The 14255-nt window shown below is 42.8% G+C and overlaps 1 protein-coding gene across 4 annotated transcripts in view; it reads left to right on the top strand.

Moving 5' to 3' along the window:
* The first annotated feature begins 6683 nt into the window (after positions 1-6683).
* LPAR1 (lysophosphatidic acid receptor 1) overlaps positions 6684-14255 on the top strand; it is a 67652-nt gene continuing 60080 nt past the window's right edge. The window contains exons 1-2 of one of the 4 annotated variants that reach the window (XM_077790314.2): positions 6684-6743; positions 7199-7325. The gene's annotated coding sequence lies outside the window, so the exon portion shown is untranslated. Of the gene's footprint in view, positions 7326-7351; positions 11398-14255 lie in introns of those variants that run through there. The other 3 variants (XM_021525009.3, XM_085566200.1, XM_085566201.1) reach the window with 3 other exon arrangements.

Here is a 14255-nt window from a genome sequence, read left to right as displayed (position 1 = left end):
TGCCCCAGAAAGCAGTACCAGAGATAACTAATTCCTACCAACACCACCAGGGGTTTTGAGGAGCTAGGTGGAAAAGGAGGCAGAGGAGCCCCAGGGAAGAGGAGAACTTGTCTCCAAGGGTCTTGTGGGTAGTCTGCATCCACACTTGTTTACTTCTGGTTTTTCCCTCCTGTTTTTTCTTGTTTTGCTTTTTTGTTTGGTTTTTTGTTTTTGTCTGGTTTTTTGTTTTTATTTCTTTTACTCTAATTTTAACTTTCTTAATAAGTGCAACCTCAAATGGACTGAAATGGAAGTAAAATAAGAAATAAGAGACCTGGGTCACTTCTGACACTAGGGATTGGAGTCTTCCCAGCCTTTCGAAGATAGATGTATAGCAAAAACCCTGCTCTGACAGGAAACCTTTACTCAGTGCTATATTATAATATTCTAGATTTGATATTTTTTATTTTTCCCTTTAGGTCTGTTCAGACATGAGGATCAGCAATGAGGCACAAAGGATAGAAATATGTTTGTTACCAAGCTACACCAGCCCTTTTTGTGACAAAAAATGTCTGCAGAGCCACAGTGAAGATAGAGCCAGTGTTGGAGTAGAGCATTGGAGCAGAGGGAAAATTTACAGAAGAGACGTGTAAGCCAGAAAAATTAAGCTGCCTGTGGTAACATACATATGAAGTGGGTTCCTAGACTGTTCATTAATTAAGCTTGGAGACCGGAAAGATTATTGCAATAGGAATTATGGTTAATAAAGGAAGCATCTGCTCTGGCGGAAAAGTATATCTCTTAGTGCTCGATAGTGTTCCTGTATTTGCACATATCTGGAAGGAATTTCTCCCTGCATACCTACAGCTGTGATTTTCTTTTGTCCTACATAGCCATCACAGGATAACCCTGTTGACTATAATGGAGTGTCACCTGGAATATATTTTCCTGCACCTTGGAAGAAAGAACATATTGTGCATGGATTCCGCATACATTATTTAAATTAAAGAACTAGGAAAACAGCATGAAATGTATTTATCAGCTGGACTGACAGAGGTGTTGCACACCTGCAGGTCAGTGGAAAGTGGGGACAGAGGCATGTCCTCTTTTGCATTCTGAGGAATTCTGAGGTTACTGAAGGTTTTTAATAGTGGTGCAATCAAATCATTATAAGCAAAAAGCTACAAAATCAAATTCAGAACAATGAATGCATCAGTTCATTAATGGAACAGTTCCAGCCATCTGGTATTCATATGTTCTACACTGGGGCTGCTATTGTGCAGACATAAATGACCCAATCTTACCTTCCAGCAAGAGCTTTCATTAACTAAATATATCCAAATTCTTTATTGTTCAGCTAGGATTACAGGTCCTATCCTGTGTTTTAGAAAGTCTGCATGTTGGGGGATTTTGTTCAGTTTTGGCCAGTTAAATCTCCAATCCCACACTATTTTCCCCTTTGGGCTTGTGTGTGTGTTACCTATCCCACTGTGGACATGGCACCTCTTGGAAAACTTTTAGTGACTTCTGCTGCTGAATCTCTAGAAAAGAGAGAAGGGGTCAATTATTGTTTCAGTAAAAATAAAAACACCTAGTAAGAAATAGTGTCAGTAAAAATTAAGACACCTAGTAAGAAATAGTGTCTCTTGAAGGAAAAATTCTAATGTAGCACTGAGTTTTTCACTTGTCATTGTTTACTTTTTTCAAATTATAGCTCCAGCACCTTTTCAAAGCCCACAGAATTCCAGAATGGGTAAAATTAGAAAGGACCACAGTGGTTCATGTGGTCCAACCTCTCTGCTCAAGCAGGGTCATCCCAGACCACATAGCACAGGATTGTGTCTAGACACTTCTTGAGTATCTCCAGTGTGGGAGAGTCTACAACCTCTCCAAGCAGCTTGTTCCAGTTCTCAGTCACTTACAGAGTAAAGAAATTCTTCCTCATATTCAGGTGGAAATCCCAGAGCATCAGTTTCGATACTTTGCCTCTTGTCCTACTGCTTGGTACCACTGGCACCACCAAGAATAGTTTGTCTCCCTTCTCTTGGCACTGTCCCTTCAGACCCTGAGAGGTCTCCTCTCAGTTGTTAGTTCTTGAGGCTGAACAGGCCCAGCTCCCTCATCATTTCCTTGTAAGAGAGGTGTTCCAGCCCCTTTGTTGTCCTCTGCTGGACTCACTCCAGGAGCTTCATGTAAGAACTGGCATTTAAAAAGACCAAATTGATGTACAAAGTTATATACAGTACAGAGGCATGGCACTCAATTTTTTGGTGTACAAATATCATCCATTTCAAAATGAAGGGACATATCCAGGATAAATTATGGATTTTAGATGCAGTCTATTGACTCAGAATCACTGTTGGAGCACAATTTTATATTTATTGGACCTTGCAGTTATAGCCAAAGGGGCAGGTGCTGAAGCAATGGACCCAACAGCTGCCGCTGCACTAGCTGGAGGTAAAGTTTTCCTTGTTGCCCTGTATCCTCATTAGAAGGGGGATTTCAGTAATTTAATGGCAGACCAGAGCCCTGTGCTTGATGAAAAGACAAACCAGAACAGCATTCACTATCTAGTTGTCCCTTAACACCCTATAAACAAAGGTTTCTTCAACAACCTGGAAAACAGAAGGCTGAATGAGTAGCAGTATTCAGGCAGCATAAAGGCAAGGCTTCCCTGAAACAGCCATGGTGACCCAGGCCCAGGCTCCAGCACCGGTGTTCCATAGAGCTAAAGGACATGTGAGAGTGTTCAGTGCTGCAGCCATCCCGTGGGATGGGAGATGCCCACCCAGCCTCCCCCCCTGCCTTCCCTCCATGGAACCTGCAGCCATCCGTGAGCCTCACCACAAAACCATAGCTCCTCCTCACTGTCTCGCCTCCCTCACCACACTGAAGCCACAACCAGTAGCTTCCTGGCCTCCCATCCAGGAGCCTCCTGGCAGTCTTCTGCCCCCATGCACGCCCCAGACAAACCCCAGATGCTTCATACAGCCATCCGCTCTCTTTGATGCATCTCATGTGATTCGTAAGGCTCTTAACAGTAACACAGAGGTTTATGGTTCTGTATGAGTTGCTACTGGATTAGTTACGTATGCACTGACCTCCTTTGCATCTCTGGCGGTAACTACCTGAAGCATCTTGCAAACCCTAGTCCAGTCATCTCAAGGCAACACAGATGTTGCAAGTGCCAGGACAAACCTAAACCTTCTTTCATAAAGACCCCTGAGTTTTGGTCACTTGGACAGACGCTGCTCTTATTTCTGGTGTAGGCATTGTCTAAAGAACCTGATCTGACCTAGATTTTGCCACAGAAGCTATGAGAATCAACCATCTCCTCTGCTTTTGTGGATATAGTCCTAATCCTCAACATGCTCAGGCACCTATGGGCACCCATTTTTCCCTCAATCCTGGCCTTGCAGTCCTGCTGTTAGAGATTTGGCATGAGCAGAAAGCTGTGAAGACTCAGAGCTTGGTTTCCAGGAGCACAATGGTCACATTCACTTTTCAGCAATCTGCCACTCTTCAGAAGGATTAGGATATCCTCAGGTCCAGACAACAGGAGGCTGAACCAGGGAGAAACAGAGTTTCCATGGAAAAAACTGCTCTTTTGCTTTGAGAACTTAGCAGTTTTAGAGGAGTTTGTGGCTCACAGAACATCATGCACTGCTGTTGCATCATAGCAGGAGTCCCAAGGAGACTGAACCAAGGCAGAAGCACTGCCACAGAACAGTTCTGTGCGAATCTGTGAGATTTCTGATGTGTCTGAAGTTTCTCTGGAAACTTAGAGTCTTCTGCATCCTGTTCTGATCAGAGATCCCCAGCATGTGAGCACTGGGCTTCAGCGGGTACGTATGTAACAAATGAGCAAAAAGTCAAACTCCAGAGAGTGCTTTATTATTTGTGAATTGTTGAAGCTGTTCATTGTAATGAATACATGCTTTAGCAATCTGTGACTCCCAGAAATGGTGGGACTCTAAGAAATAAAATCAGATCAATAAAAAGTGAAAATACTCTTCAAGGTCTCTAATTATTCTAATGTCAGATAGTGTTGAAGCATGCCATTTTTTCCCACAGGAATTAGTAGTGATCTCATTGAACATTTTGTTCAAAACATCCATGGCACTGAAAATTTCCAATCCAAAATGAAATTATTCATTGCTTCCCACACCAGAGTATGCTGCATGGAGAAATGACAGAGTGAAGAGACACCTTAAGTGTAAATTCTCATAATTTTTTTTAAAAACCAGAACAAAATTAAGTACCAGACGTACTTTCCAGGCCCAGACTGAAGAGGAATTAGATGTTTAACTTTTATGGGTTTGTATGATTAATCTTGCAGCCACTCAGTTGAAACTTTATGAATGCTGAGAATGAAGTATAGGTATATCAATGTCTGCACATGTTAAGCACACTTATGATTTGAATCAATTCACTAAATTGAGCACACGGAATTTACATGGTTTGTTCTGAAAACAGAAGTTTTTCCAGACAGAAAGATGTGAAAACTACGTCCCTATCTAATGCAATTCAGTACATCTGTGTGTGATTACATAAACATGTCTCAGACCACAGAGCACCACAGCCAAGTCTCATAGCAGTTACATTCATTAAACATCAGACCATGTGATCTTCCCTGAACCTTCAATATTTGCCTGTTTGTAAGATTTACTGAATATTCCCTATATTTTCTATTTAAAGGAAGAGTGGCTGAGTGAGAATCAATGACATTATCCTTGAATAAATGACAAGTCAATGTTTCAGGGCTGAGCAAGCATGCCTGAAGTCACTAACAGAAAACAAATGAACTGAAAAAATCTTGCTGCTTTTACATCAGTTACTGAAAGAGGACTTAAACACAGTTTTCCTTAAACTGTGATCATTTAACCTTCATATAACTCCATCTCATGCACAGATCAGCCTTTTCCCATGAGCTCAGGATGCTACTTTCTGCCATTTTCCTTCAGGGATCAGTAGCTAGAGTTGCTGCAGAGGACATCCTAACCAGTACTTTTTGAGTAACCATAGGAATGCTAAGCAGAGGTGATTTCCAATTTGCAGATGTAGTAGCCCTTAGCAGCAAGCACTGTCTTACTGAAGAAGACTTCTACATGCCTGAGGTTGTAGGTCTCACCCACAGAGATGTAAATCTTCTCAGATCACCCTTTGGTTGAAGTTTTGATTGCTTTCAAGTTAATATTGGTTCTTATAGCAGTATCTGGCAACTGGCTGAGGACAGGACAGATTTTGTAGACAAGTACAGGCATTTTGCATCCCAAAAAGATGTAAAATCTGGTTTATAATGAAGATACAGCAGATATGCTGCCACAGGACTGGAACAATCAGTTCTGCATTCTGAAGACCTGCTCTCTAATCAGTGACTCATGTATGTCATCCCTTTTCTACCATCAGGAGAGGACACATGCAGTTTGAGCACATTGTTTCAAGACTGCAGTTGTCCAGCCATAGCCCGTGCATAGGTGAGAAAACTACTAAGGCCTGTCACTTTAACTGGTGTATAGATGCTAAGCCATCTATTAGAGCTTGTAACAGAACATGCTTTTTGGTCACTTCTTGCAAACACTTGGTAGCTTGCTTTGAACAGGTAGGAGATGAAATCCAGCACTTTCTGAAGTTAATAGCCTGCTGAGTACTTCATAAAAATTTTCAGCATTGAAGTCTAGTCTCAGAACAAGATTACAATGCTGAGTGCAAAAACCAAGGTCTGTGTGGTGACAACTTTGTAAAGAGAAAGCATCTCACCAGGCATGACAGCAAGAGACTTGCTCTCACTGATGCCAAAACCTTTGTTAATAACCATACCTGTGAAGCAATACCAGCAGCTATAGCAGACAGTGTCATCACTGTGTTGATGGCACACAAGCAAAGATCAGACTTGGGAATGGTCTCTGTTGCTTTCTGGTTGTTTAAGAAATATGAGTGCTTTAAGTGGGCTTGGTGCTTCATAACAGGCTTTTGTGCTGCTGGAGGCACCGATGGCTTGCATAGCTGTAGGTAACCTCCCTAGAAATTTCACTACAGGGTTTAGGAATGCTTAGCCATTTCAGCTACTGAACTCCAAGTATTGTGCAACATAGGTCTTTTCACTTGATGCATGTGTATGCAAAAGTGACCTCTAGATGCTCCAGCAAACCAATGAAATCAGACTATTTCACAGTAAAAACTTATGGAGGGCAGGGGGTGGGGAAGAAGTAATTTGAGCCTGGTTTTGTATAATAAAATAGTTCTAATCTGGAAAACTCTGTTGTGCAACCCTGTCCCTTTCCAAGGATGAGCGCTGGGTGAACCTGCAAATTGACTGTTCCTGTGACTGAGGCTCCCAAATGCCGATGTCGGCAAGAGATTCGAAAGTTTCCCAGGACCAGAACTGCGGCTGCTGCAGAAACACCTGCACACCACCACCGCGCAGACCGAACCCCGCGCCCTTGCCCGACGTATCCTCCGCGGCCGGCCGGGCTCTGCTGGGGAGAGCGAGCGGCCGAGCGCCGGACACGCGTGGGGCCCGCGGGTGGGGCGGGACGGGCACACCTGGGCCCGCCCGGCGAGGCGTGCGGGCGGGCGGGGGCGGAGGGAGCCCAGCCCAGCCCGTCCCGTCCCACTCCGCTCTCCTCTGCTCTGCTCCGTCCCTCCCCGTCCCACCCCTCATTCCTCCCTCCCTCCCTCCTTCTCTCCCCTCCTCCCTCTCCGTGCGCGCCGGCGGCGGCGGCGCCGCGCTCCCTCCAGCCGCGCCCGCGCAGCCCCCGCAGGTAAGCGCAGCGCGGCGGGCCGGGGGCGGAGCGGGGCGGGGGTCCCGCAGCTCTCGCCCGCGAGAAGGTGCCCGCTTCCCATTCCGCTTCCCATTCCCCGAGGGCTCCGTGCCCGCGGCGCTGTTCGCCTCCTCTCCTTGGCTGTTTTTCTCGCCTTTCCGAACCTGGTCTCCGTCCCGTGGTGCGCCGGGCGGCGCGACTTGTCGGGGTCCTCTCCTTCGGGATGGGCTCGAGTGGATTCGAGGCGTCGGGTTAGGCTGCTATTCCTGCTGAACTAACGTCTCCGGGGCCGGCCTGGAATAAGTGATGGGCACTTGTTTGATTAAGGAACACTAACAGGACTTACTTAGGATCTGGCCTCGTATTTTCTTTTTCCCTTTTTTTTTTTTTTTTTTTTTCCTTTCCTCACCCCTTCCACCCCGAAATCTCTTTGGATTTATTTATACCAAATTAAGGCAGTGGAAAAAGTCCTGGATAAAAAATGGTTGCCACCGCTCTCTCCTGACTTCCTCAGTCTTTCGGACGAAGAGCCTGCTCAAGTCCGATGGGAGCAGTGTCGGTGTATCCGTGGTGTTTACAAAGGTAAAGGACAGGGAGAAGATGAATGACAAGCATAAGGGTGTGATTTATTAGAGAAAGACCGGGGGCGGGGGGAAGCAGGAGGGAAGCTAGAGGACAAAAGCCGTTAGCAAACTGAAGTGAGAAGACAGAGGTGGAACCAGAGGGACCAAGTTTCTTCCTCTCACTTATTTTCCTATGTTCTTTTAAAATAGCTCCACAGTGGGAACCATCCCAAAAAACTGCTTCCTATGGAAATATGTGAAAAGTTTTCATTTTCACAAAAATGTTGGAATGTCTAAATTTAATTTTCTTGGGGGTATCTCTGTGAAACAAGCTCACACCTTCATGATTTCAGTTGTCTGTGAATGTTAGAAGCTGCCTAAATCCCCCTTTGTTATTTTTTTTCCATCCTTATTTGCTCCAGGTTTGGGTTGGTTTTCTGTGTGGGGTTTTTTTTTTTTTTTTTTTTTTGTGTGTGTGTGGTTTTTTGGTTGGTTGGTTGGTTTTTTTTATTGTTGTTGGTTGGGATTGTTTGGCTTTTTTTTTTGTTTGTTTATTTTTGGGGGGGGTTGGTTTTTTTTTTTGGGGGGGGGGTTTAAAGTTTTACGGTAAAGTAATTTGGGGGAAACCCTGTAGGCAACTTTTGCTCTCAAAGTGTGGGGGACTTGGGGTAGCTGCAGTCTTTTTGCCACTAAGAACTGTTGCAACTCTTCTTATCTTTTCAAAGGAAATTTTTGCATGCTAGTTCAGGTTTGGTGTGTTGTACCATTTGGTCTAAAATGAATCACTCTCAGGTCTGGGAGTCATGTTTCCATGTGGTGGCCAGGGCTGTGTGCCGTGCAGCCTGTTACTCTTGTGCAAGGATAGGCTATACTGCAGTACTAAAATAATATTTCTGGCAATTTCAGCAGTGGACTGAAGCAATGCTCTGTGCACAGGCGTAAGTGAAGCTCTGCCCTGCAGCTTGCTATTGCTGGCCATAGGCATGCCGCATGTTTTTCCTTAACTGATACGGGCTCAGACTTACAAAGCAACTTGATAGCCTGTATTTTACTGTTGTTTTTATTAAATATTAACCACACAAAATTAAGTGCTGTTTTGTTCCAGAATAGATTGACAATGTCTCATCCTGTGCAGTTGTACATGAACTGTGGTTGTTTTCTTTTTTGTACGGTAAATAACCAAGAAAATGTTATTTAGGAATACTAAAGCACTGCTGCACAATCAGTGTGGTGCTGTCTTTATCACTCCCTATTATAGATTGCAGTAGTTAGACCCTTGGCTGCTATAAACCTTGTTCTGAGAACTTAGCAGTAGTGGTGCTGGTTGAAGAGAGGAAATCATTGGCTGGTGTCTGCTTTCTCTTCCTTTGCTCTTCAAAACAAATATTGAGGGTCAAAAGGTTAAACAGCTTTTGAGACGAAACACATGGAAAATGCAAAATTAAAGTAATGCTACACTGTGTACCCAGCTTTAATATGTGAACTCCACGTGTAAGTAACAGACAATCTTATCACTGTGAGCAAAAATACTTTATGGTCATGTGGTTTTCATCAGTAGCTCTGGAAGACTGTTACTAAAATATAATTCCTTCTCTGCTTAAAAATGGGAAAATTAAAAATATGTCTTTAACTTGGTCTTATAGTGTCACACAGTTGAACTATTTGGGGAATCCTGGTTGTTGAAGAAAGTGTTTTGCTCTGCTTTGTACTTATATGGGATTCATTTTGATATCTCTGTAATGAGCCCTTAATAACACGTTAATGGATAGTTAACTGGTTGTCAGTGGCCTATCCATATTGAGCTTGCTTTGTCTCATATTCAGAGATTTAGATCAAAAGGCAAGTAATTTTTCTGAGCACTTTATTCCTTTGGGAGACCACCACCATCTTCCCTTTGAATACCCAGCAGTTTGAGCACTCTAAGAGGTGAGCTGGCTTCTCCAGATGTCAGAAGAGCTGGCTTTGAGCACCTCTAGGTGGTGACCTGCCAGCACTTACTGAGCAGTGTTGCTGTGTATCTGGCTTTTTTTGTCGTATTGACGCAGAGAAAATTGAATGCAGCTCTTTTGCCATCAGGGCTGAGTGGGGAATCTCTTCACAAGACATTGCTTATGGTCTTGATAATGCTCAAGGATATGTGAAAGAATTTGAGAGTGGTAACCAGTACTGTGTGGCAGTTGTCCTTTTCACTGTTGTTTCCATCACAAAATTAGAATTTGCTACATAAATGAAATTTCCTCTCTTTCAGAAAGAAAAGTGCATGTAATTTAAGGGACACTTAAATTCAGCTTAAATCCATCTAATTGAGATATTTGAAGTGCTCCTGCTACACATAATGCCAGGGTAAAGAAAAATAGAGCAATCGATATTTGCTCCCTCCAGCATCTTTAGTTATTGGATTAGTTCTTTTTATGTTGTGCATTTCACTGCTTCATCTTTCACAATAGTCTGTATTATTTTTTCTATCAGTTTAGTAGAGTGAAAAGAAAACCAACTTTCGAGAAAACAAAGTGTCTTTTCTTTTTCCATCTTCTCATGTCCTTGCCTTTAAGATTGCTTTCAATTTCAGTGTGGTCCTCATTTGTTGCCTTAGGAGTTCTAATAATTTCAAGGGAGAATGCTAATTTCTAGAAATGCTTGATCATGAGTGACTTGAGACAGTAATGGCTTCAATTGACAGTGGTTATATAGCATCTGATGTGTAGGTGATACTGTGGAGATGTGGCACTCCTCAACAATGCTGCATTAGGGCTGAACTTACACACTTCATTTTATCCCCCACGTGTTTGTCTTCACAGCTCAAGCAGAAGCTTCAGGTTTCATCCATGGCCCATAAATGTCAATGGCAAACCTGTATTGGCACTGAATGACTTTGGATCAGGTGCAAGGTTGATGGGTTGCTCTGACAGAAATAGAAAATTATTCCCAGGGCAGAAGAAAGTTCTGTCAAGGAAATGAGAGCTGCTGTTCTACTTACATATCAGGGAACTTGAATTTTGGCTTTCTTAATTTATATTTCAAGCTTAGTTTCTTTGAAACACATAGCAGCATTGCCTGTGCATACTTGACTTTCATTGATATACTGGTACAAATGACAGTGAACATCTGTATGTCTACTACCTTGGTTAGGTTTTTGTTGAAAATAGGGGAGAATTCTGAGAAGTGCTTGTCTTTGTGTACCCAGATCTCTCCTTCTCTCCTCCACTGGTGTTTCTTGACTGCCTGGCATGCTTTCCATACTCCCAAGCTGATTAACAGCACACCTGGCCTGCAAAATCTTGGTAATTGTTTGGATGAAGGTTGTACTCTAGGATCAGTTTTCATTTTTTAATGACTGCTGTCTCTAATTGTCAAAACACTGTTTCTATTTATGCAACATTGAGCACCAGAAAAGAAAAGAGCCTATGTATTGGTGCTGGTTTTGGTAGTATATGTGTGTCCCCATCTCACATGGCAACTCCATGACCATGACATTTCTCTTATAAGCTCTTGACAAACATCTTTGAGGTGGTTAAGGCATTATATTTCTCTACAAAGGAGCAATAGCCTAGCTTGCATTAGTGCATAGTGTCCAGAATTTCTTGATAGGCACAGCCTGGAATAGTTTGTGTACCATGTTTTTTGGTTCTGTCTTGATTTCCTACTGGATCTGGATCCTTCTTGACCCAGATACTGTAGGTAGTTAGGTTAGTGCACATAAAGAAGAGTTCATTGGTGCCTTTACTCCAGAAGTAAAGAAGTATTTCTTCTTAAAAAGAAAGTGAATCTTCTCGCTTTGCTTCTGGCAGGCAAAAACAGCCACAGACTTGTGGGGCTGCTGTGGTTCAAGCAGTCTGGGTAAGGCATGCCTGCCCCTGGCAGCAGCACAGCCAGAGGGAGAACCACATCCCTCCTCCTCAAGCCACTCCCAGGATAAATAGCCTGGACAGGGTTCTGGCCTGGGGTGGGTAAAGTGTTTTTCTTTTTAAGTTCCTTGAAGATTTGTTCTGGTGGACTTTGTGATGCCTGGCTGCTGGAGAAAAGGGAGCAAAACATTGTGCCTTACTGTTTACCACTCATACATTGCAATGTGGTCTGCTGCTGAAATGATGGTAGGTGGTGTAGATCAGTGGCACAAGAAATGCCTTAAATTGCAAAAGTGGGGAGTCTGGATCTCTTTTAGAAGGAGAAATATTTTTGGATTTATTTTAGATTTCTTTAACTTGAAAGGCATTGGAACCTCTTTTTTTTTTTTTTTTTTTCTTTCATGTGATATACTCTAGATAAAATTCAGAGGTCCTCTCATTTTGCTTTTTAAAAATACAAAGGTGATAAATATGAGAGACCAATATTATCTTTTTATCTTTCTGGTTTTGCTTCTGCTGTGACTAAGAGGCCAACACCTCCTGAAGTGGATATTTTAAACTGCTGAAAATAATGTCTATGAGTTTGTTAATCATGTATGATAATTCTGTTTGGTGTGGTCCTCATGTTGCCATATTACAGACCATTCTGGCTTTTCTGTAAGAATTTACATGTCACAGTGACCTTGGGGTAGGATGGATTTCACAGGCACTTAATGCAGTACATCCATTTCTTTGCCAGCTAGAAAATGTATTGCATATTGCAGTGCTTGCAGGAGCAAGCTTGAAAGCATTGGATTGACATCAAAGGCAAGATCTTTCTGTACAGAATGCTGGAGATTGTAAGAGGGGTAAAAGTCTGGCAAAGGAAATACATACTCTTTTTCATTGCAAGCCCCTTTCCCTCCGTCCTCTCCACTTTTTTAGGGTGTGTATGGCACATATGAAATTGTGCTGGTACATTATTTATGGGAGCAGACATTTTTCTTAGAAGATTTTTTTTGCCATTTGAGGATGATTATTTTCACCCTGGGTGGAAACATATAGCTAAAGTAATATCCATTTTTTATTAAGAAGAATTTGGCTACAGCGATAAATGTTGGATGGGTATTGAATCTTTACAGCATACAGAAATTTGTATCTTTTTTGAGTAAGTGGGTGATTATTTAATAGCAGTGAGCTGAACATGAATTCTAGCAAAAACTTACTGGGATCCAAGCAGAGAAGAGAGATGCTGTACAAGTCATACCTGTATTTAAGGTGGTAATACTTCAGGTTGGTGTTTGTAGGAAAGGAGAAAGACTGATAAACTCTCAAGCTTTCATAGCTACATAGCTTTCAAATGTGGCAATTGTTATTTTGTCTACTGTGAAGGGGTTTTGATAAAGGGGATGTAGCCACTGGATTTCACTAAATGTTTAGTCTTTGATAGTGCAGTCTGGTTTTGACCTGTTGTGGTTGTTAGATCAAGGGAGCTGGGGTAGCATTTTATAACTGCAATGTGTGAAGGACAGCATGCCTCACCCAGCCAGGATGTGGGTGTCCACAGCCAGGGTGCTTGTGCAGAAGAAAACTCAAGTTTGTTTGCTGCTCCATTCTGAATTAGCTTTGCTGGCATCTAGTGAGGTGGAAGGGCTGAAGGAGGGGTGGAAGGCTCTGTGGGTGCCACCAGTGCAACTTTCACTGTCCCTTCAGCTCACAGCACAGAGGCCCAGTGGGTGGTGAGCATCCCTACCCTCCTGCTGCTTGGGATCAAGGACAGGCAAATCATCAGCGTGGCACAGCTGCAGCTCCTGCCAGTTGGATGGCTGGTGGCAGGAGACCTCGGAGGAGGACTGCAGGTTGGTACCTCAACCCAATGACAGTGTCAGGAAATGGTCATCTTGCCCCTACGTGTTGCTTTGCACTGGAGGGACTGTGGTGGTCATTATTATGGTCAGTATTTTTTTGTGTGTGCCTGCATTAGGTGCTCACTGATTCTCTTGGTGGGATAGGTTTTCTTGTGGTTACTGTTTTTTTTTTGCACTTACTGCAACAGTGGTGTCACTTCTTGAGTGCTGGAGCTTTTAAGGTTTCATGGTTGCGTTACTAACCATTTTTGCAGTTACTTGTAACCAATATGAAGTATTGAAGATATGAAGCAGCAAAGGATGGCAGTGTGTATGTGTGCTTGATGTTCTATCTGGACACTTCTGAGCTCTTTCATTGATACTCCAGCTAATATAAGTAATTTGTGCACTTTTGTGCATAATTGAGTTGTTTCAATGCCTGCTGTGACAAGTGTGTTTTCGGTGATTGTACATATCTTGTAAAACTACTGATCCAGTCTCCACAGACAATCTTCTTATGAGTTACAGTGGAAAGCATTTCATGAGGTAGTGCAGCTGTAATGTAGGATGTAAAGGGAAAATTTGGCTAAGGTTGTGCTTATAGGAGTAAACTTTTTGGCACGTTTCTGTAGTTGCATGCTAACTTTGAATATATAAAACTAATTATTGAAGTAAAAAGCATTTGGGAAATTGGTAGGGGAATGTTAGAGAAGCATAAATTCAGACTGATAATGATAAGCTTGTCAATCCCAAAGGAGAGTACAGTGCAGCAAGGTCTGTATTGCTACTGTGTTGCATCTCAGTGACTATTGCACTTGGAAGGTGTCTGCAAATGTGTACACAGCCCTGCTAAAGTGTTGTGTGTTGTACTGGCAAATTTTTAGTACAGGAGAATAGCCTGAACAGTCCCTGCGTCCGTCTGATGATGTCTCCAGGAATTTCTGTCTTGTCAGGATGACCCCCACTACTAGTAAGTGCATGATGTCCTGTGTGCCACAGTGACACTGGGGTATACTTGGAGTAGTGTTTGAACAGATGTTAATCATCTACATAAGCATTAGATTTGGTTGAGGAGCAAAGCCTGTGCTTTCAGTAAAGAATTCATTGGGTTTTTCAGCTGTTTCTATCCACATGTATCCTTGTTTGTTGTTACATTCCTGCAGACACAAGTCCAGTGCATCAGTAGTCATTGCCTCTTCATTCCTCTTGCCAAGGAAATGGAATTCACAAATTGTTTTCCTGAGATACCACAGTGAAACTAACCACTTCAGGGAAAAG

This window comes from Lonchura striata, chromosome Z, assembly GCF_050655825.1.
Source record: "Lonchura striata isolate lonStrDom1 chromosome Z, ASM5065582v1, whole genome shotgun sequence".
Taxonomy (NCBI): Eukaryota; Metazoa; Chordata; class Aves; order Passeriformes; family Estrildidae; genus Lonchura; species Lonchura striata.
Note: the sequence above shows the minus strand (reverse complement) of the source record. Positions and strands in the feature narration are given on the sequence as shown.